At 41.5% G+C, this 22,859-nt stretch overlaps 1 non-coding gene across 1 annotated transcript; it reads right to left on the reverse strand.

The window, feature by feature from the left end:
• Positions 1–21,212: 21,212 nt before the first annotated feature.
• Positions 21,213–21,287, reverse strand: Trnat-ugu (transfer RNA threonine (anticodon UGU)). Its single transcript has one exon. It is a non-coding gene; the product is annotated as a tRNA-Thr (tRNA).
• Between the last annotated feature and the right edge of the window lie 1,572 nt (positions 21,288–22,859).

The following is a 22,859-nucleotide window of genomic DNA, read 5'->3' on the forward strand; positions in this document are numbered from 1 at the left end:
AAGTGCACTCCGAGGAAAATACTCAGTCATTTTAAAACTAGTTTTGGATAATCCTGCTTTAGAACTGGTCTCTTAATCTTTCACTTAGGCTACGCTGTAAGATCTGATTTTTACTCTGATACTTAAAATAAATTACACAAATTCTAAGCTGTCTGTGACACTATTATCTGAATATTGGGCAATAAAGTACAAAAAGATTGTTCCGAAATTCTATAACGTGGTCCCGGTTCCTGTATTATGCTATGAAAGCGAAAACATGGTTAAAAAAAAAAGCAAAAAAAATCACACGGCAGAGATGAGGTTCCTAAGAAATTCGAAGAGCTGCACAACAAGAAATGATTAGGAATGAAGATACTAGAGAAAAATTAAGTATTTTCAACAGAAACTAAAAAATTCAAAAATATCGTGAAGACTGGTGAGAATGCTACGTCCCAGACTTCCCCAAAATATTATGAACTACAAACGGAATGGAAGACGTGATATTGAAAGGCCTCGGACGTGGGAGCAATTTCGTTTGAGAGACTATCCCGCACGGCGACTACTGAAGTACTTATACATTATAGAATTCTTAAGTTATACAAGCAAAATAAGTATGTTTTAATGTAGTTTACGTTCACTGATGCAAAAAAAAATTTTTCTTGCTTTTTAAAGTGGGCTATGTTCTTTCTCAGAGTTCAAACTGTCTCCATGCCAAATTTGAACAATATCCGTTAAGCGGTTTGGACTCGAAAACGAAACAGACTGTGTTACAAAGCAGAAAAGCAACTGAGAGAAAGAAGCGGCGTCGGTTTCTGCAGGAGGCGGACATCATTTTGTAGGACAATGTTCGGGCACGCTCGGTTCAAGTCGTGACTGATTTGATCGGTATATGGGGATGGGGAGCGCCGCATCACGCACCACACTCATCTACATCTACATTTATACTCCGCAAGCCACCCAACGGTGTGTGGCGGAGGGCACTTTACGTGCCACTGTCATTACCTCCCTTTCCTGTTCCAGTCGAGTATGGTTCGCGGGAGGAAAGACTGTCTGAAAGCCCCTGTGCTCTCTCTAATCTCTCTAATTTTACATTCGTAATCTCCTCGGGAGGTATAAGTAGGGGGAAGCAATATATTCGATACCTCATCCAGAAACGCACCCTTTCGAAATCTGGCGAGCAAGCTACACCGCGATGAAGAGCGGCTCTCTTGCAGAGTCTGGCACTTGAGTTTGTCAAACATCTCCGTAACGCTATCACGGTTACCAAATAACCCTGTGACGAAACGCGCCGCTCTTCTTTGAATCTTCTCTATCTCCTCCGCAAACCCGATCTGGTACGGATCCCACACCGATGAGCAATACTCAAGTATAGGTCCAACGAGTGTTTTGTAAGCCACCTCCTTTGTTGATGAACTACAGTTTCTAAGGACTCTCGCAATGGATCTCAACCTGGTACGCGCCTTACCAACAGTTAATTTTATATGATCATTCCAATTCAAATCGTTCCGCACGCATACTCCGAGATATTTTACAGAAGTAACTGCTACCAGTGTTTGATCCGCTATCATATAATCATACAATAAAGGATCCTTCTTTCTATGTATTCGCAATACATTACATTTGTATATGTTAAGGGTCAGTTGCCACTCCCTGCACCAAGGGCCTATCCGCTGCAGATCTTCCTGCATTTCGCTACAATTTTCTAATGCTGCAACTTCTGTGTATGCTACAGAATCATCCGCGAAAAACCGCATGGAACTTCCGACACTATCTACTACCTCATTTATATATATTGTGAAAAGTAATGGTCCCATAACACTCCCCTGTGGCACGCCAGAGATTATTTTAACGTCTGTAGACGTCTCTCCAGTGATAACAACATGCTGTGTTCTGTTTGTTAAAACTCTTCAATCCAGCCACAGAGCTGGTCTGATATTCCGTGGGCTCTTACTTTACTTATCAGGCAACAGTGCCGAACTGAATCTAACGCCTTCCGGAAGTCGAGAAAAATAGCATCTACCTGGGAGCCTGTATCTAATATTTTCTGGGTCTCATGAACAAATAAAGTGAGTTGGGTCTCACACGATGGATGTTTCCGGAATCCGTGTTGATTCCTACAGAGTAGATTCTGGGTTTCCAAAAACTACATGATACTCGAGCAAAAAACATGTTCTAAAATTCTACAACAGATCGACGTCAGAGATATAGGTCTATAGTTTTGCGCATCTTCTCTACGACCCTTCTTGAAGACTCGGACTACCTGTGCTCTTTTCCAATCATTTGGAGCCTTCCGTTCCCCTAGAGACTGGCGGTACACGGCTGTTAGAAGGGAGGGCAAGTTCTTTCTCGTACTGTGTAGAATCGAATTGGTACCCCGTCAGGTCCAGTGGACTTTCCTCTGTTGAGTGATTCCAGTTGCTTTTCTACTCCTTGGACACTTATTTCGATGTCAGCCATTTTCTCGTTTGTGCTAGGATTTAGAGAAGGAACTGCAGTGCGGTCTTCCTCTATGAAACATCTTTGGAAAAAGGTGTTTAGTATTTCAGCTTTACGCCTGTCATCCTCTGTTTCAATGCCATCATCACCCCGGAGTGTCTGGACATGCTGTTTCCAACCACTTACTGATTTAACGTGAGACCAGAACTTTCTAGGATATTCTGTCAAGTCGGTACATAGAATTTTACTTTCGAATTCACTGAACGCTTCACGCATAGCCCTCCTTACGCTAACTTTGACATCGTTTAGCTTCTGTTTGTCTGAGAGGTTTTGGCTGCGTTTATACTTGGAGTGAAGCTGTCTTTGCTTTCGCAGTAGTTTCCTAACTTTGTTGTTGAACCACGGTGGGTTTATCCCGTCCCTCACAGTTTTACTCTACACGTACCTGTCTAAAACGCATTTTACGATTGCCTTGAACTTTTTCCATAAATACGCAATATTGTCAGTGTCAGAACAGAAATTTTCGTTTTGATCTGTTAGGTAGACTGAAATCTGCCTTCTATTACTCTTGCTAAACACGTAAACCTTCCTCCCTCTTTTTATATTCCTATTAACTTCCATATTCAGGGATGTTGCAACAGCCTTATGATCACTGATTCCCTGTTCTGCACATACAGAGTCGAAAAGTTCGGGTCTGTTTGTTATCAGTAGGTCCAAGATGTTATCTCCACGAGTCGGTTCTCTGTTTAATTGCTCGAGGTACTTTTCGGATAGCGCACTCAGTATAATGTCACTCGATGCTCTGTCCCTACGACCCATCCTAAACATCTGAGTGTCCCAGTCTATATCTGGTAAATTGAAATCTCTACCTAAGACTATAACTTGCTGAGAAAATTGATGTGAAATGTATTCCAAATTTTCTCTCAGTTGTTCTGCCACTAATGCTGCTGGATCGGGAGGTCGGTAAAAGGAGCCAATTATTAACCTAGCTCGGCTGTTGCGTGTAACCTCCACCCATAATAATTCACAGGAACTATCCACTTCTAATTCACTACAGGATAAACTTCTACTAACAGCGACTAACTCTCCACCACCGGTTGCATGCAATCTATCCTTTCTACCTGTCTGTACCTTTGTAAAAATTTCGGCAGAATTTCTCTCTGGTTTCAGCCAGCTTTCTGTACCTATAACGATTTCAGCTTCGGTACTTTCTATCAGCGCTTGAAGTTCCGGTACTTTACCAACGCAGCTTCGACAGTTTACCATTACAATACCGATTGCTGCTTGGTCCCCTCATGTCCTGCTTTGCCCCGAACTCGTTGAGGCTGCCGCCCTTTTTGTACTTGCCCAATGCCATCTAACCTAAAAAACCGCCCAGCCCACGCCACACAACCCCTGCTACCCGTGTAGCCGCTTGTTGCGTGTAGTTGACTCCTGACCTATCCAGCGGAACCCGAAACCCCACCACCCTATGGCTCAAGTCGAGGAATCTGCAGCCCACACGGTCGCAGAACAATCTCAGCCTCTGATTCAGACCCTTTACTCAGCTCTTTACCAAAGGTCAGCAGTCAGTCCTATCGACGATGCTGCAGATGGTGAGCTCTGCTTTCATCCGGCTAGCGAGACTGGCAGTCTTCACCAAATCAGATAGCCAGGGAGGGTTTCCTCCGATCCATAGCGACACACATCATTGGTGCCGACATGAGCGACCACCTGCAAATGGGTGCAACCTGTACCCTTCATGGCATCCGGAAGGACCCTTTCCACATCTGGAATGACCCACCCCGGTATGCACACGGATTGCACATTGGTTTTCTTCGCCTCTCTTGCTGCCATATCCTTAAGGGGCCCCATTACGCGCCTGACGTTGGAGCTCCCAACTACCAGTAAGACCACCCTCTGCGACTGCTCGGATCTTGCAGACTGAGGGGCAACCCCTGGAACAGGACAAGCAGCCACGTCAGGCCGAAGATCAGTATCAGCCAGAGACAACCCCGGACTTGCGCCCTTCTGAGCTCAGCTTGATTCCTGACGTGAAGGTAGCGTTCTCGCTTTCCGCGTCTGGGTTCCGGGGTTCGATTCACGGCGGGGTCAGGGATTTTGTCTGCCTCGTGATGGCTGGGTGTTGTGTGATGTCCTTAGGTTAGTTAGGTTTAAGTAGTTCTAAGTTCTAGGGGACTGATGACGATAGATGTTAAGACCCATAGTGCTCAGAGTCATTTGAACCATTTGTCGAACTTTGGGGTATTCGGTTCGGAGCTGTTATGGAGATACGTCAGACAATAGACCGCTCCATTCGAACTACCTATACAACTGCCGTAGTTAGGGGTATCTTGCTCTTTCGACATCACTGGCGATGGCTTATATACATGAGCTGTTCAAAAAATATCCGACCTTTTTTAATTGTTGAAATCAACAATGGTATCAGGGCGCGCATGCGCTCATGTTTTCAGGCATATTTAGCACACATACCTGATTTTCTCCACTACTTTGGAACGCTTGCAAGTGGTACACGTTGGATTTAGTATTCTGAGCAAAATGACGTCTTTACATCACATTTGGCTCCAAGCTTGGCAATTCTCAAGTTGAAACCATCGTGTGTTTGTGGACAAAGTAATGGGTACTGCAGGGCTAAAGGAGTGGTACAACCATTTCAAAGGTAGCCGCTAATCAATGAAGACAGAAGCCAGTTAAGGTACGCCCGCAATATCCGCAAATCAGGTCGTTACTGATCCCGCAATATTGCTGGTGAAGCAGAATGGACGAATCACTATCAGAGAAGTTGCAGTCTAATCTAAAAGCCGTAAAGTCAACTAAATAACTAGGTGTTACAATAACTAACGTCCGCCCGCGGTAGCTGAGTGGTCAGCACGACAGACTGTCAATCCTAAAAGACCGGGTTAGATTCCCGGCTGGGTCGGAGATTTTCTCCGCTCAGGGACTGGGTGTTGTGTTGTACTAATCATCATTTCATCCCCATCGACGCGCAAGTCGCCGAAGTGGCGTCAAATCGAAAGACTTGCACCAGGCGAACGGGCTACCCGATGGGAGGCCCTCGTCACACGCCATTATTATTATACAATAACGAACAACTTAAATTGTAAAGAACACATAGAAAATGTTGCGGTTAAGGCTAACCAAAGACTGCGTTTTATTGGCACGACACTTATAAAACGTAACAGACCTACAAAGGAGACTGCCTACACTACGCTTCTCCGTCCTCTTTTAGAATACTGCTGGAAGATGTGGGATCCTTACAAGATAGGACTTACGGAGTAGATCGAAAAAGTCCAAAGAAAGGCAGCACGTTTTCTATTATCGCGAAATATGAGAGAGTGTGTCACACAAATGATACTGGATTTGGGCTGGACATCATTAAAAGAAAAGCGTTTTTCGTTGCGACAGTATCTTCTCACGAAATTCCAATCACCAACTTTTTCCTCCGAATGCGAAAATATTTTGTTGACACCGACCTACGTAGGTAGAAACGACCACAACGATAAAATAAGGGAAGTCAGAGCTCGTATGGAAAGACACAGGTGATCATTCTTTCCGGGTGCTATGCGAGATTGGAATAATAGAGACTTGTGAAGGTGGTTCGATGAACAATCTGCCATGCACTTAAATGTGACTTGCAGAGTATCCATGTAGATGCAAGTATAGGTGGTCACATTTTTACTATCCCCTGTATGTGCATATCGCTTCACACGACCTTTGTTACCTCAATGTCGATATCGGCATCATTTTCGAAATATGTGAGCTTACTTATATTATCTGTAATGTTAATATACAACAGGAACAATAAGGCTCCCAACACACTTCCCTCTGGCACAAGTGGTTACTTTTACACGTATAGATGAACTCTCCATTTAGGATGAGATGATGTGTCCCCCCTACAAAAATATTTTATTGGCCGTACTTTATACGATGCAGGCAAACGGTCAACTACAATTGTTGTTTACTGTGCGGTAACCTCTAGCGTATCAGAAGCGGTGTTGGAAAATGTTTTCAAATGAGTATACGCACTCGTATTTCGGCAGGTGCACAGTTTTGCCATTTCAATTTTTGCACGTTTTTACAGATACCTTTTCGAAAATTTCGAGCAAAACAAATCGAAATCTTTATTACATCACGAAACAATGAAGAAGCAAATGCGGGTTTGTTCGCAAGCCCGAAGCTTTATCTGGTACAAGAATCATTGATTTTAATAAAGTAGCTGTCGATAGGTTTTTTTCGTTGCTAACAAATGTAACTGACAATCACAAACTAATGACTTCTCAAATAACTATTTGTGATGAAACAGGCGTCTCGGTTAATGCTAAAAACCAATCGAACAGCGCAGCTTGCAAAGGGAACCGTCCAGTGCGATCGTTAACCTCTGCAGAAAGGGGCGAAACTGCAACCATCCTCATTAGTACGTCAGCAAGCGGAGCTGACATTCCTCCTACGATTATTTTTCCACTAAAGAAGAAGCAGAAAGAATTTGAGTTAGGACTGACAGCAGGAGGTTGCGCTGAGGTCCACAGCACCGCATGGATGGCCACAGAGTCATTCTTTGTATGGTTTCCACAATTAGTGGTATTTTCTAAGACATCAAAGCACGTCCCAGTTCTCCTTATATCAGATGGCCACTCAGCTCATACCACGAACAATGACGTTATGGACTACGCGAGGGAGAGTGGCGTTTCTTCACCACCACATTGCTCTCACAGACTTCAGCCGCTTCATGTTTGTTTTATAAATCCTCGTTATAGTGATCAGCTTCAAAAATGGCTGCGAAGCCACGCAGGGAAAGTCGTAACTATCTTTCAAATTTCAACGCTTTTTGGTTCAGCTTTCGTCTAAAGCGCAACAATGAAAACCGCTATTAAAGGTTTCGAAGCTACTGCAATATGGCCCACGGACCCATCCATATTCAAGACGCACACTTCCTATCGGCACACACAACTGACAGCGGACGTGATAGGCCGTCAGATGAAGGGGTTATTATATCTGAACAATTGGAATTGCCTCCAACTAGCACACCAGCTGAAAAAGACGACTCAAACGGGCTGGATAATCAAGGGGACGAGGTTTCAGCGAATTGTTACAATGAACTGCCGCCTAAGAATAACAAAGTTATTGGGGCTAATTGTTCTAATCTTGGGTGCTCTTGGATGACAACTGACAACACAATCTCCTCATTTCATATTTCACCTGAGATTCTGATTTTCTTGTCAAAAGTTAACGAAAGCAAGAAAAGAGCGAGACTGAAAAGGGGGAACAACGTTGTTTTAACTGATTCGCCGTACAAAAAAGAGTTAAAAGTCATTAATGGGAGAAATAGAAAAAAGAACTTTGACAAAGAAGAAAGAGCAAACAGAAAACTTTTTGCGAAAGAGAATAAAATTAAGAACTCAAAAACGAGAGAAAGAGCCTGAAGATAAATGGAAGAAAGGAGTAAGAATACTATACTAACGAGAGTGATTATGAGGTAAGTTCTGACTGTCAGTGTGTATATTGTGGTGGGTTATATTCAAAATCAGTTGGAGGTTGGGTCGCTTGTTCCACGTGCAAAAAATGGACACACGATTCTTGTGCAGGAATAGATAGCGAAGATGATGAGTGTCTCCCCGTGTGTGAATTTTGTAAACAGCCTCAAGAAAAGGATACGATACATGAAAACTGTAGTTTGACATTAATACTCACTTTAAACTAAAAAAAATACCGAGCAAGCCAATATTTTCTGCATTTCCGATAATTTTATACGTTTTTGTAATCACTTGTATTTACCACCCCATTCTGCCGCGTGCAAATGATATAAATTTCTGTTTTTGAGTGAGAAAATATTGTTGTTTTATTTTATGGCAATGTTCTTGTATTTTTGTGATTAATACATCATAATGTGTTCATATAAAGATTTGTAACTCTCTTATTTATCAATTTTGTACATTTAATCAAAGTTTTCAACTGTGTACCCCATTATACCTTGGATACCGCAACATGTCGGATAAGAAAGATAAAAATACAATCACTACTCGTTTCTTCAACGACAATTTAAGCTGTGTTCTGTGGTTCCACCCAGAGTTCATCACGATATATTCCGAAAAAAATCATAGTTAACGAACATTATAAATTGATCTAGAAACGAAGGCAATCACAGTTAACATTTAATAAGGCCACTGGTATCCTTCGAAATGCAACTAATCAAAGTAATGCAGAACGTCGTGGGTCACAGCGGATGGGTGGAATCGAAATATGACATTTACCCACGATCGCTTCTTTTTGTCAATTTGTGCCATTAATTTCTCTACTCCCTAATCTGATTTCGTATCTCCCCATCAGCTATTCGATCAAAACTTTTTTAGCATTCTTCTACACCACCACATTTCGGAAGTTTCTAGTCGTCTCCTGTTTGGGGAACCAGGCATGTTAACTGCTGATTCGCAATATATTTATTCCGAAAGGCAAAAGGAACCCCGAAAACAATGAAAATAATTTTGTTTATTGGTGACTGTACCAGTTTGATTTACACTTAGTGCGAATATGAAAGTATTTTATTCCAAATCCTTATTTGAAGGTACTAAAATGTCGGTTTAAATGGCAGCTTGCTATGTAAGACATGCCCACTTGTTTCTCTGTGCCATCTCTTCTTTGAGATGATAAGCCTAGGGACATTTTACCCGTAGTTTTTGAGCTTTCACCTATTGAATACATTTTTTCTTGTCTCGTAGTCAGTTGTTTGCTACAGTAATAACGTTTCTGAACAAAACAAATGCCAAGATCTACCCACAAAGTTTTCGAGAGAAGTTCTAGAAGACTTGCAAGAAATAAAAAAGTAAATATCATGAAACAAATGTTATGTTTTTGTACAGCATGCATACTATTGGAAAGTGAAAGAAACTATGAATTTAAATGAGTGCATGTACGACGTTAAATGCAATGCAACTTTAAATTTTCCGTAACTTTTCTAACTAAATGTACCTTTCCTCTCAAACCATTTATCCCAGAACCATGGAATTCTAACGATCAGTTTTCTTACTCGAGGGCATGAAGAGTCGAGGGATATGAAAGGGAAGCAGTGGTTGGGAAGGGAGTGAGACAGGGTTGTAGCCTATCTCCGATGTTATTCAATCTGTTTGCTGAGCAAGCAGTAAAGAAAACAAAAGAAAACTTCGGAGTAGGAATTAAAAACCATGGAGAAGTTGTATTATAATGAACACTATGGTCTTTTTATTTTTGAAATTTGCCTGCAAAACCTCTCTTTCAAAATTTTTCTACAAATTTCAGTATTAATATATTATTCATGAAAAATTGTCAGCTTGTTGGAAAACAGTGGAAATGCATGTAAGTAATGTTTTGTGTTTTACCGTTAATATAACACAACTTAGAATAAGGATCATATAAATAGATCAGTTAACATGGTGGAGATGGAAGATACGTTCTCACCGTGAATATTGTGTTTAAAAACAAATGAATATTTTCAAATCAACAGCTCATTTCATGAAGTCATAACTAGAAGTGAATAATCTCCACAAAAATTGGTAAGTTAATTACTTTGGTGCAAGAAAGTCTCCATCATTAAGGAGAACGATGTTTTCAATAACTTGCCGGCAGCCACAAAAAGCTTTACTACTGACAGATTTCAGTTTACGAGGAGCCTAAAGGATTTCTTGCTAACCATCTCTTCCGACACCATTAATGAATTGAATTATTTATTAGAACTAGCGCGCGCGCGCGATTGAGAGTGTGTGTGTGTGTGTGTGTGTGTGTGTGTGTGTGTGTGTGTGTGTGTGTGTGTGTTAGAGAGAGACAGAGAGAGAGAGAGAGAGAGAGAGAGAGAGAGAGAGAGAGAGAGAGAGAGAGAGAGAGAGAGAGAGAGAGAGAGAGAGAGAGGGGGGGGGGTGTCAAATAATACGTGTACAATCAGAAGTGTGACTAAATTTTCATTCCTCGTTCATGATCAGTCCATTTGCGGTCTGTGGATAGTAAATTAGCATATTATTTTCCCATTGAGTATCTCCCCATTATGGATCAATTTCAATGGAAAGTACATATAATCTAACCCTCTTGTCTGCCCCACTTCTGTTGAAGGTTACACATCACACAAATACCTTGTTGTTGTTGTTGTTGTTGTCTTCAGTCCACAGACTGGTTTGATGCAGCTCTCCATGCTACTGTATCGTCTGGAAGCTTCATCTCCCAGTACCCACTGCAACCTACATCCTTGTGAATCTGCTTAGTGTATTCATCTCCTGGACTCCCTCCTCGATTTTTACCCTCCACGCTGCCCTCCAATATTAAATTCGTGATCCCTTAATGCCTCAGAACGTGTCCTACCATCCGACCCCATCTTCTAGTCAAGTTGTGCCACAAAGTTCTCTTCTCCCGTATCCTATTCAATACCTCCACATTAGTTATGTGATCTACCCATCTAATCTTCAGCATTCTTCTGTAGCACCACATTTCGATAGCTTCTATTCTCTTCATGTTCAAACTATTTATTGTCCATTATTCACCTCCATACGTGGCTACACTGCATACAAATACTCGGAGAAAAGACTTCCTGATACCTAAAGCTATACTCGATGTTAGCAAATTTTTCTTCTTTAGAAACACTTTTCTTACCATTGACAGTCTACATTTTATATCCTCTCTACTTCGACCGTCATCAGTTATTTTGCTCCCTAAATAGCAAAACTCCTTTACTACTTTAAATGTCTCATTTCCTAATCTAATTCCCTCAGCATCACCCACCTTAATTCGACTACATTCCATTATCCTCGTTTTGCTTTTATTGATGCTGATCTTATATCATCCCTTCAGGACACTTCATTCTGTTCAGCTACTCTTCTAGGTTCTTTGCTGTCTCTGAATTACAAAGTCATCGACACTAGATCGCGTGTTTCTTATCCATGGATTTTAATTTCTACTCAGAATTTTTCTTTTGTTTCCTTTACTGCTTGCTCAATAAACAGATTGAATAACATTGGGGATAGTCTACAACCCTGTCTCATTCCCTTCCCAACCACTGCTTCAATTTCATATCCCTTGACTCTTATAACTGCCACCTGCTTTCTGTACAAATTGTAAATTGAATTCGCTCCCTGTATTTTACCCCTGCCACCTTCAGAATTTGAAAGAGAGTATTCCAGTCAACATTGTCAAAAGATTTCTCTAAGTCTACAAATGTTAGAAACGTAGGTTTGCCTTTCCTTAATCTACTTAATAAGGTAAGTCGTAGGGTCAGTATTGCCTCACATGATCCAGTATTTCTACGGAATCCTAACTGGTCTTCCCTGAGGTCGGCTTTTTCTTACCATTTTTTCCATTCGTCTGTAAAGAATTTGCGTTAGTATTTTGCAGCTGTGACTTATTAAACTGATAGTTCGCTAATTTTCACATCTGTCAACACCTGCTTTCTTTGAAATTGGAATTATTTCATTCTTCTTGAAGTCTGACGGTATTTCGGCTGTCTCATGCATCTCGCTCATCAGACGGTAACGTTCTGTCAGAGTTGGGTCTCCCAAGGCTGTCAGTAGTTCTAATGGAATGTTGCCTACTCCCGGGATCTTGTTTCGATTAACGTCTTTCAGTGCTCTGTCAAACTCTTCACGCAGTATGTCATCTCCCATTTCATCTTCATATACATCCTCTTCCATTTCCATTATATTGTCCTGAAGTACACTGCCCTTGTATAGATCCTCTATATACACCTTCCACCTTTCTGCATTCCCTTCTTTGCTGATAACAGGGTTTCCATCTGAGCTCTTGATATGCATACAAGTGAATCTCGTTTCTCTAAAGGTCTCTTTAATTTTCCTGTAGGCAGTATCTATCTTACCCCTAGTGATATGCGCCTCTACATCCTTACGTTTGTCCTCTAGATATCCCTGCTTAGCCATTTTGCACTTCCTGTCGATCTCATTTTGAGACATTAGTATTTCTTTTTGCCGGCTTAATTTACTGCATTTTTGTATTTTCTCCTTTCATAAATTAAATTCAATATATCTTCTGTTACCCTCTTTCTCTGCGCATGTCAAGTTCCGTAGGCCCAAATTGAGGAGCAAATCTTCAAGGTCATGGAACGTGTCAGTATCTACATCTACATCCGTACTCCGCAAGCCGCCTAACGGTGTGTGGCGGAGGGTACCCTGAGTACCTCTATCCGTTCTCCCTTCTATTCCAGTCTCGTATTGTACGTGGAAAGAAGGATTCTCGGTATGCTTCTGTGTGGGCTCTAATCTCTCTGATTTTATCCTCGTGGTCTCTTCGCGAAATATAAGTAGGAGGGAGCAATACACTGTTTGACTCTTCGGTGAAGGTATGTTCTCGAAACTTCAACAAAAGCCCATGCAAAGCTACGGAGCGTCTCTCCTGCAGAGTCTTCCACTGTAGGTTATCTATCATCTCCGTAACGCTTTCGCGATTACTAAATGATCCTGCAACGAAGCGCGCTGCTCTCCGTTGGATCTTCTCTATCTCTTCTATCAAACCTATCTGGTGTGGATCCCACACTGCTGAGCAGTATTCAAGCAATGGGCGAACAAGCGTACTGTAACCTACTTCCTTTGTTGTCGGATTGCATTTCCTTAGGATTCTTCCAATGAATCTCAGTCTGGCATCTGCTTTACCGACGATCAACTTTATATGAACATTCCATTTTAAATCACTCCTAATGCGTACTCCCAGATAATTTATGGAATTAACTGCTTCCAGTTGCTGACCTGCTATTTTGTAGCTAAATGATAAGGGACCTATCTTTCTATACATTCGCATCACATTACACTTGTCTACATTGAGATTCAGTTGCCATTCCGTGCACCATGCGTCAGTTCGCTGCAGATCCTCCTGCATATCAGTACAATTTTCCATTGTTGCAACCTCTCGATACACCACAGCATCATCTGCAAAAAGCCTCAGAGACTTTCCGATGTCATCCACCAGGTCATTTATGAATATTGTGAATAGCAACGGTCCTATGACACTCCCCTGCGGCACACCTGAAATCACTCTTACTTCGGAAGACTTCTCTCCATTGAGAATGACATGCTGCGTTCTGTTATCTAGGAACTCCTCGATCCAAGCACACAACTGATCTGATAGTCCGTATGCTCTTACTTTGTTCATTAAACGACTGTGGGGAACTGTGTCAAACGCCTTGCGGAAGTCAAGAAACACGGCATCTACTTGTGAACCCGTGTCTAAGGCCCTCTGAGTCTCGTGGACGAATAGCGCGAGCTGGGTTTCACACGGCCGTCTTTTTCGAAACCCATGCTGATTCCTACAGAGTAGATTTCTAGTCTCCAGAAAAGGCATTATACTCGAACATAATACGTGTTCCAAAATTCTACAACTGATCGACGTTAGAGATATAGGTCTATAGTTCTGCACATCCGTTCGACGTCCCTTCTTGAAAACGGGGATGACCTGTGCCCTTTTCCAATCCTTTGGAACGCTTCGCTCTTCTAGAGACCTACGGTACACCGCTGCAAGAAGGGGGCAAGTTCCTTCGCGTATTCTGTGTAAAATCAAACTGGTATCCCATCAGGACCAGAGGCCTTTCCTCTTTTGAGCGATTTTAATTGTTTCTCTATCCCTCTGTCGTCTATTTCGATATCTACCATTTTGTCAACTGTGCGACTTCAAGAGAAGGAAGCACAGTGCAGTCTTCCTCTGTGAAACAGCTTTGGAAGAAGACATTTAGTATTTCGGCCTTTAGTCTGTCATCCTCTGTTTCAGTACCATTTTGGTCACAGAGTGTCTGGACATTTTGTTTTGATCCACCTACCGCTTTGACATAGGACCAAAATTTCTTAGGATTTTCTGCCAAGTCAGTACATAGAACTTTACTTTCGAATTCATTGAAAGCCTTTCGCATAGCCCTCCTTACACTACATTTCGCTTCGCGTAATTTTTGTTTGTCTGCAAGGCTTTGGCTATGTTTATGTTTGCTGTGAAGTTCCCTTTGCTTCCGCAGCAGTTTTCTAACTCGGTTGTTGTACCACGGTGGCTCTTTTCCATTTCTTACGATCTTCCTTGGCACATACTCATCTAACGCATATTGTTCGATGGTTTTGAACTTTGTCCACTGACCCTCAACACTATCTGTACTTGAGACAAAACTTTTGTGTTGAGCCGTCAGGTACTCTGTAATCTGCTTTTTGTCACTTTTGCTAAACAGAAAAATCTTATTACCTTTTTAATATTTCTATTTACGGCTGAAATCGTCGATGCAGTAACCGCTTTATGATCGCTGATTCCCTGTTCTGCATTAACTGATTCAAATAGTTCGGGTCTGTTTGTCACCAGAAGGTCTAATATATTATCGCCACGAGTCGGTTCTCTGTTTAACTGCTCAAGGTAGTTTTCAGATAAAGCACTTAAAAATATTTCAATGGATTCTTTGTCCCTGCCACCCGTTATGAACGTTTGAGTCTCCCAGTCTATATCCAGCAAAATTAAAATCTCCTCCCAGAACTATAACATTTCCCTAAGGGGCTCCATCACTAGCCTAACGTTGGAGCTCCCAATAACTAATAAACCCCTCCCCCCGTGTGCCTGCTCGGACCTTGCTGAAGGAGCAGCCACATGTCCATTCACAGGCAGAGCGGGCGATGCCACACGGCCAGCCTCCACATTGACCCTCCGCCTCGTGCGCCGCGAACGCCACTGAACCCGCCACTCCCCTTGGGGAGAGGGTGGCCCAACCGCGCCCGGTACCCGCGAAGATCTCTCGACAGCAGGGACAGTGGGTGAAGCATCTAATACCTGGGGTGCACCATGCGACGCACCAGACTCCCCACTGCCGCTACACTCCGAGGCAGCAGCCTGAAGACGGCTGACCGCGGCCATCAACACGCTCAGCTGTTCGCGAAGAGTGGCCAGCGTCCGTACACAGCAGTCACACATCCTATCCATCCTAAGGAATCAATTTACCGAAGAGACTTAATCAACTTTTAAGTAGACTGCTAATTCACTAAAGGCGATTGATTACTGACTAAACTGTGATTGCTAACCACTTCTTGTGGAAAACAATGAAAATAGCACTACCTGTCTCTGGACTGTATTCAAAACAAACACTAGCACTACTGGCACTATGGCTGACTACAAGGACTCTCTCTGACTGTATTCAAAACAAACACGAAATCTATGTAACACTATTACTAGCACTCGACAATTAAAGCTTCCTAAAAGCAAAAACACACGGAAGAAGAAGTGACAAGTAAGAAAAATAGATTTAATACTTAAATTAAGGTAGCTCGCTGCACAGCAGACGTGAAGCAGCCGGCGGTTAGGGCGACACATGAACTTACAACAAAAAAGTAATAACAGATAGAAATACATGTTCATGAACCTGAGAGAAAATCAGTCCATAAGTTTAAGCAAACGCTATCAGCAGTACAATGAGAATCAGCTTAATTTTTCAATTAACTCCTCGACAGAATAAAAGGAGTGACCCATGAGGAAACACTCCAGTTTCGATTTGAAAGCGCGTGGATTACTGCTAAGATTTTTGAATTCGAGTGGCAGCTTATTGTAAATGGATGCAGCAGTATACTCACACATTTTTGCACAAGAGTTAAGGAAGTCCGACCCAAATGGAGGTTTGATTTCTCCCGAGTATTAACCGAGTGAAAGCTGCTTATTGTTGGAAATAAACTAATATCGGTAACAAGAAACGACAATAAGGAATATACATATTGAGAGGCCAAGGTCAAAATACCCAGACTCCCTGAACAGAAGTCGACAAGAGGTTCGTGAACTCACACCACTTTTTGCCTGAACCTCCAGTTTCTGAGCCAAAAATATCCATCTAGAATGGGAAGAGTTACCCAAAAACATAATACCATACGACATAAGTGAATGGAAATAAGCAAAGTAGACTAATTTACTTGTCGAAGTATCACTCACTTTCGGCACCGTTCCAATAGTGAAAATGGCAGTATTAAGTCTTTGAACAAGATCTGAACGTGGGCTTTCCACGACATCTTACTATTTATTTGAACACCTAGGAATGTGAACCGTTCAGTTTCACCAATCATATGCCCATGCTGTGAAATTAAAACGTCAGGTTTTGTTGAATTGTGTGTTAGAAAATGTAAAAACTGAAGCTTACTGTGATTTAACGTTAGTTTATTTTCTACAAGCCATGGACTGAGGTCATGTACTGCACTACTTGAAACGGAGTCAATGTTGCACCCAACATCCTTTACTACCAAGCTAGTGTCATCAGCAAACAGAAATATTTTAGAGTTACCCGTAATACTTGAGGGCATATCATTTATATAAATAAGGAACTGGAGCGGCCCCAACACTGATCCCTGAGGAACCCCCTCCCCCTTGACAGTACACCACTCAGATCCCTCATCACACTGTATTACTTTCCCCCATTCCCGTAGATCGTTCCCTAATGATCTTCCTGAAACACTCTACAATTTCTGATTCTGTCAGTTCTTTCAGGTCCCATCTCCTTAAATTCCCACCTTTTTCCAGTTTCTTCAGTTTAATCTACAGTTCATAATCAATATATTGTGATCAGAGTCCACATTTGCCCCTGGAATTGTCTTACAATTTAAAATCTGGTTCCTAAATCTCTGTCTTACCATTATATAATATATATGAAATATTGCAGTATCTCCAGGTCTCTTCCACGTATACAATCTTCTTTCATGATTTTTGAACCAAGTGTTAGCTATGATTAAGTTATGCTCTGGGCAAAAACCTACCAGGCGGCTTCCTCTTTCATTTTTTACCCCCATTCCATATTCACCTACTACGTTTCCTTTTCTTCCATTTCCTACTGTCGAATTCCAGTCACCCATTAATATTAAATTTTCATCTCCCATCACTATCCGAATGATTTCCTTTATCTCATCACACATTTCATCAATTTCTTCATCATCTGCGGACTACTTTTACGGCTTTGGTAGGCGTGGGATTCGTGGCTATCTTGGCCACAACAATGCGTTCACTATGCTGTTTGTAGTAGCTTACCCGCATTCCTATTTTTATTAATTATTAGACCTACTTATGCATTAGCTTCATATTAGCCTTCCTAATACTAAAATCTATATCCGATGTTAACAATGACGCCGGTGGATGGACTATCAGGAAATTACTGACCGTCGAGAAAGTCACAAATATAACCGACAAGCTAATGGGCCCTTCACAGGAAAAGGTTTTTTGCCAGAAAACGGGGAAAATTGAAACCCAGCAAATGAGTAAAAAAATGTATATTCACTGACAAAAAAAATAGTGTACGCACACAACTTACACAACAATAGTCTGGGATTACTCTATTACGTAATACAGTTTTTGTGATTGTATCTTGCAGCTTTAGTTATTTTTAATTAAAAGAGGCTTTAAAAGGACAGAAAGAACGTGTTGGACTACGCTAGAGATCGTTCTGTTAGCACAGTCTTTACTTTGTAATCACTTTCGTTGACTTCGGCAACTCTCAACAGAAATCTCCAACCTAACCGAGACAATGTGCTACGATACAGCCGAGATCATGACAAGAGAATGGGCTACATCACACTCGAAGTAAATGTATATAGGTAAGGATCCCCATGACCTGTATACGTCTGTTATAAAAAATCTCCAAGCCACTCTCCTCAAATAGACCGCAATCTTCTCTTGACCTTCAACTGTTACTATTTCAGAATTAAAAACCAGATTCAAAGAAAATTTGGCTACAAGGCACAAAACTAGAAAAATAAAAATAATAAAAGTGAGAACGTGAAACATGTTAGCAATAACCATAAACAGGAGATTTACAGAAAATATAATTGAGAAAGGAAATCATTAATATTATCGACCGTTTAGGAACTCTAGGCTACGAAATGGATAAAACCACATATCGAATAAGTGGTGGAAGAGTTAGTGTGTTTTAAGATTAAATCCAAACAAGAATTAGAGAAAAATATATCGAAGCAAGGCCTCTATTACGAAAAATTGCTAAATCTCGAGACAAATTGTGTCCTTCTGTATTAGATGAAATGTTTTGGCCCCTAGTACGGATGAAACAGTATCTGCAGTATCAACAGGAACTTCGGACATGTGTTTCATATTTCATCCAAGCCTGCAGTCTATAAATATTTAAACAAAATACTAAAACAAAATACCACTACAGGGAATTACTTACGAAGTAGTTCTTGGTAAAGAAACACAGGACACAATTACGTATGTAGGCTTAATACGAACTACAACTGTGTTTATAAATCGCTATAGTTGCCTTGGACTAACGACGAGCAAATATCAATATAACCTGTACGCTTTTCAAAGCTGTTATCCATGAAAAAGCCAAACTACGTATCGTGAACAAAATACAATTTAACACCGAAACAATGATATTAGCTGACAATGGGCACAGACTTTAGTCAATGGGCACTGTTGAAAATTTGTGCCAGACCAGGATTAGCACCCGAGTCCCCTGGTTACGAGGGAGAGGCAATGATCACTGTGTCCGAATTACACAGTGGTCAACAGAATAGCACGAACTGCCCGAGCATGCCGTTCTTTAGATCCAAATTCTCAATTTCTCCATAGACTGCTAATGCACTGCTCCTTGAACATAATCCTCCTCCCTTTAATTATACAGTACATGGCCAAAAAAACAGACACCGAATATATGCAAACTTGGCCTTACGAACATTGCAGACGTCGTCTATGTAACACACGTCAAACTTCAAAGAATTTACCAATTCGTTGCATTGTTTACTATAGACCACAAATCAAGTAACGTAAAAAAAGCACTGCGTCTATTGAGATCATAATTCAGAGTTAAAAAAACTAATAAGTCGCCTACATATTACAGTTGCTGCCGAAAGAGGAGAACCATTATTTTCCCACAAAAGGAAATATAGTTAAAATTACGCTTCTATTTCGGTTAGTTTATGCGGTTACTAAAATTTGCAGTGAAAGTTACATAGTGGACTCTACCCTCCCCCCACCAGAAACGTAGTTATCGTGGCTGTTGTGAGACTTTTGTACACAGTTAGAGAAAGTGTGTTAAATGTGGCGCGGACGGAAACGCTAGGCTACGCTACAGGGCAATCTGCTCGCACAACGTTTAATCGGCATTCATAATCGTTGGCGTAAACAACTCTCAATCAAATTACCACCTTCCAACCTAACTTAGATCTCGGGCTACACTACCAATCGGCCTGTCATCACAACCAAAAATTCATTGAGGGGGGTGGAGGGATTTCCTGTAGCTCTCTCTAATGTATCTCTAGGCAAAACTGCCAGTTTTGTCAGACTCAACAGCAAGATTTACCAATGGTAAACACTTTTGAGACGGCTCGTAATTTTAGAATAGTCCTCTTTGTCTTACTTGGCATAAATTGTTCGCTGGCGTCCCAGCAGCTAGCTCCCTCAGTGTCTGCTTCTGCCATCGCACCACGCTAGTCTGCTGTTGTCCTAGCAGACCGAACGCACCGCACATCCGATACCTTCGGAACCACTCACTGGCCAGTTAGCAACTGAGCGGAACACTGTTTACATCGTGAAAGGAAAACTATGCAAAGATGTACACTTAAATGGCACGACTGAGTAGCACACACACAGTAATATCTGAGGAATGTCCTTCGACACGCGCAGAACGAAAGTCTTCTCGCGAACGTACAGCGTCTCTGAAAAAAAATCTCGTGACTATATTTCGGCGTTACGGCCAGGTTCTCATACAAATGAGCAAAAAAGGGTACATTTGAAATTCTTTTTGAGACAATGAAAATACATTCGAAAGATCTGTTTGGGAATTACGAGTGATAATACTATGAGCTTAATTTTAGATTTTCAATAAAAAATGGCGCCCGTAATTATGATTTGATCAAGGGCCTGCGAGACTGGAGTACGCAGAGCGCGTGCAGTGTGGCACCTCATATGTTACCTGAATTCAAAAATGGGTAACATCAGTTGATACTACATTATTCCTCTGAAATTGAAAATGGATAACATCAGTCGATAAAACATAAAATTTATGGGAGCGTATACCTAACCGCAATGAAACAACCTTAAATTTAACGATACAGTGCTAATTCGAACTTTGAGTTCGATTTTTGAGGGTTTGTTTCACTCCTTATGCCTACACAAAAATTAGTTAATATTAACAAATGTCATATTATAGCTGTAAGTTCCTAAGAAAAGTGTTTACTTTTAGGGGTCAGAGGTAGATGTTAAGAGAACGAACCACTTTTAATTTATGCTGCATGCCGTTCTGAGAAAATAGTTACCCGAAAAAAATGTGTTCAAAGTTTAGGGAAAACATTTAGTTATATTATTACTTCGATTTGCATGAACTGAGTGTTACATATATATTTTTAATGTCGCTGAAAACGAATCTGAAGTCAGATTTTCAATATTCAAAACAGCTAATCCAATACGGAGGGCAACCGATTATGTTTTGACCAATTTTTACCAAAAATGTATTTTCGTTATTTACGTTTAGTCTGCAAGTCAAGGAGTATTTATCAACCCTTCCTCTACCTCTGATTGTTCCTAGACAGCAACTTCCTGTTCTTCTTGGCAGGAAAAGCCGATCTGTCAAAGCTGGATATGCAGCACTCGGCAGCCTGCACTTGATATTCGTCCGTATTTTCGGTGAGTATGTTTGCATGCATTCTGCAGTATGAATCATTTTGAGCACGTGCGACACGGGACGAGTTATCATCTACATCTATATGGATACCCTGCAAAACACATTTAAGTGCCTGGCAAAGGGTTCATCGAATCACCTTCACAACTGATAATTAATTGAAACCCTCAGCTGCCGACAGGTGTTGTTGATATACTTCGATGGGGACAGCTGAAAAGTGTGCCCCTACTGGGACTCGAACCCAGAATCTCCTGCTTACAAGGCAGACGCTCAATCCATCTGAGCCATCGAGGGCACACATGAACAGCACGACTGCAGGAATTTATCCCTCGCACGCTTCCCGTGAGACTCACATCCCCAACCGTCCACAATCCGCATACGTAATGTACTTAATAGGTATTTGTCCATCCACTCATTACTGGCTCACACTAAGGTGACGATTCCCGTAAGAGTTCCGGCAACCTGTGCGCATTCGCACAGACGAAGGTCAATGGCTGGGTAACGTTTAACCATAGATATGAAGATAGTAACTGCTCTCGAAAGAACAGGCGCCACTGACGACCTTGCAACTCTTCTAGAATACATGATAGACCGGCCGATGTGGCCGAGCGGTTGTAGGCGCTTCAGTCGGGAGCCACGCGACCGCTACGGTCGCAGGTTCAAATCCTGCCTCGAGCATGGGTGTGTGTGATGTCCTTAATTTAGTTAGGTTTAAGTCGTTCTAAGTTCTAGGAAACTGATGACCTCAGATGTTAAGTCCCAAAGTGCTCAGAGCCATTTGAACCATCAGTCCCTATGTTTACACACTACTTACAGTAACTTATGCTAAGGACAACACACACACAACCATGCCCGAGGGAGGACTCGAACCTCCAACAGGGGGAGCCGCGCGAACCGTGACAAGGCGTTGGACACATGGCGGGTACCCCGCGCGGCTCATGGCAGCCGTGACACTGCTTCAAACAATGGACTGTAGAAACTTTTGTAAAGCACGGATTAAAAAAAAAACTTTCTGTTCCAAGAGTCTAGACAAGTACACCTTTAAAAAATGCAACTACAAAGAAATTGAATTTTCGAACGTTTTGAATGAGAACCTGTCCTTATGGAACACCGTTGATCAAATGTCACAGGGATTATATACTCAGGTTTCACATGTGGATTAACACTTTCTAATCATTATCCGGAATGAGCAGGGCTTAAAACTTTGAAGAGTTAAATTTCAAGGGCCGTTCTCTTGTATGCAAATAGTTTCACAGTAGAAATTTCTCTAGTTTTATTTATTAATTTATTTATTTATTTTTTGCTGTAGGTAAAGAAGGATAGCATTGTGAGAAGGGGGAAGGGGGGGGGGGGAGGAATCTCGCCTCTCCCACCTTGGAATTCTCAGTACAGAATTTTTATTCATTACGAGATTCTTAGCCACTTGCAGAAGTGATTTCGAGTGATTCTGCAAAACTTTTCCTTTAGCCAATCGTAGCAACTATAGGATTCCGTTCCTGCTGCATGACATGTCTCGGAACTTAAAGTGACCAACTCATTTGCATAAAGAGCTAGCTTATCATCCGCTTCTTTACTTGCGTAGACCGTTCATGGTCTGCAAAGAATTTTTTTCTTTAATCGTTTTTTTATGTCTTTTATAAACTGCAACACTTTCTAAACTTTCTAAACTTAGCGCCGTTGAAGCATGGTCTTTTACTGAATGATCAAAAAGCAATGCTGACAGCTGGAGTCCAAGGTTTTTGTTAATCAAGCCGTTTGTATTCTTGTGGTGATATCTCTGTACAGTCTTTCATTCCCTAACGCATATTTCTTTATATCTAATTGAGAAGTGAAATACCGGTTTTCATAGATGCAGATTTAAAATATT

Source organism: Schistocerca gregaria, chromosome 9 (genome assembly GCF_023897955.1).
Source record: "Schistocerca gregaria isolate iqSchGreg1 chromosome 9, iqSchGreg1.2, whole genome shotgun sequence".
In the NCBI taxonomy this organism is placed as follows: Eukaryota; Metazoa; Arthropoda; class Insecta; order Orthoptera; family Acrididae; genus Schistocerca; species Schistocerca gregaria.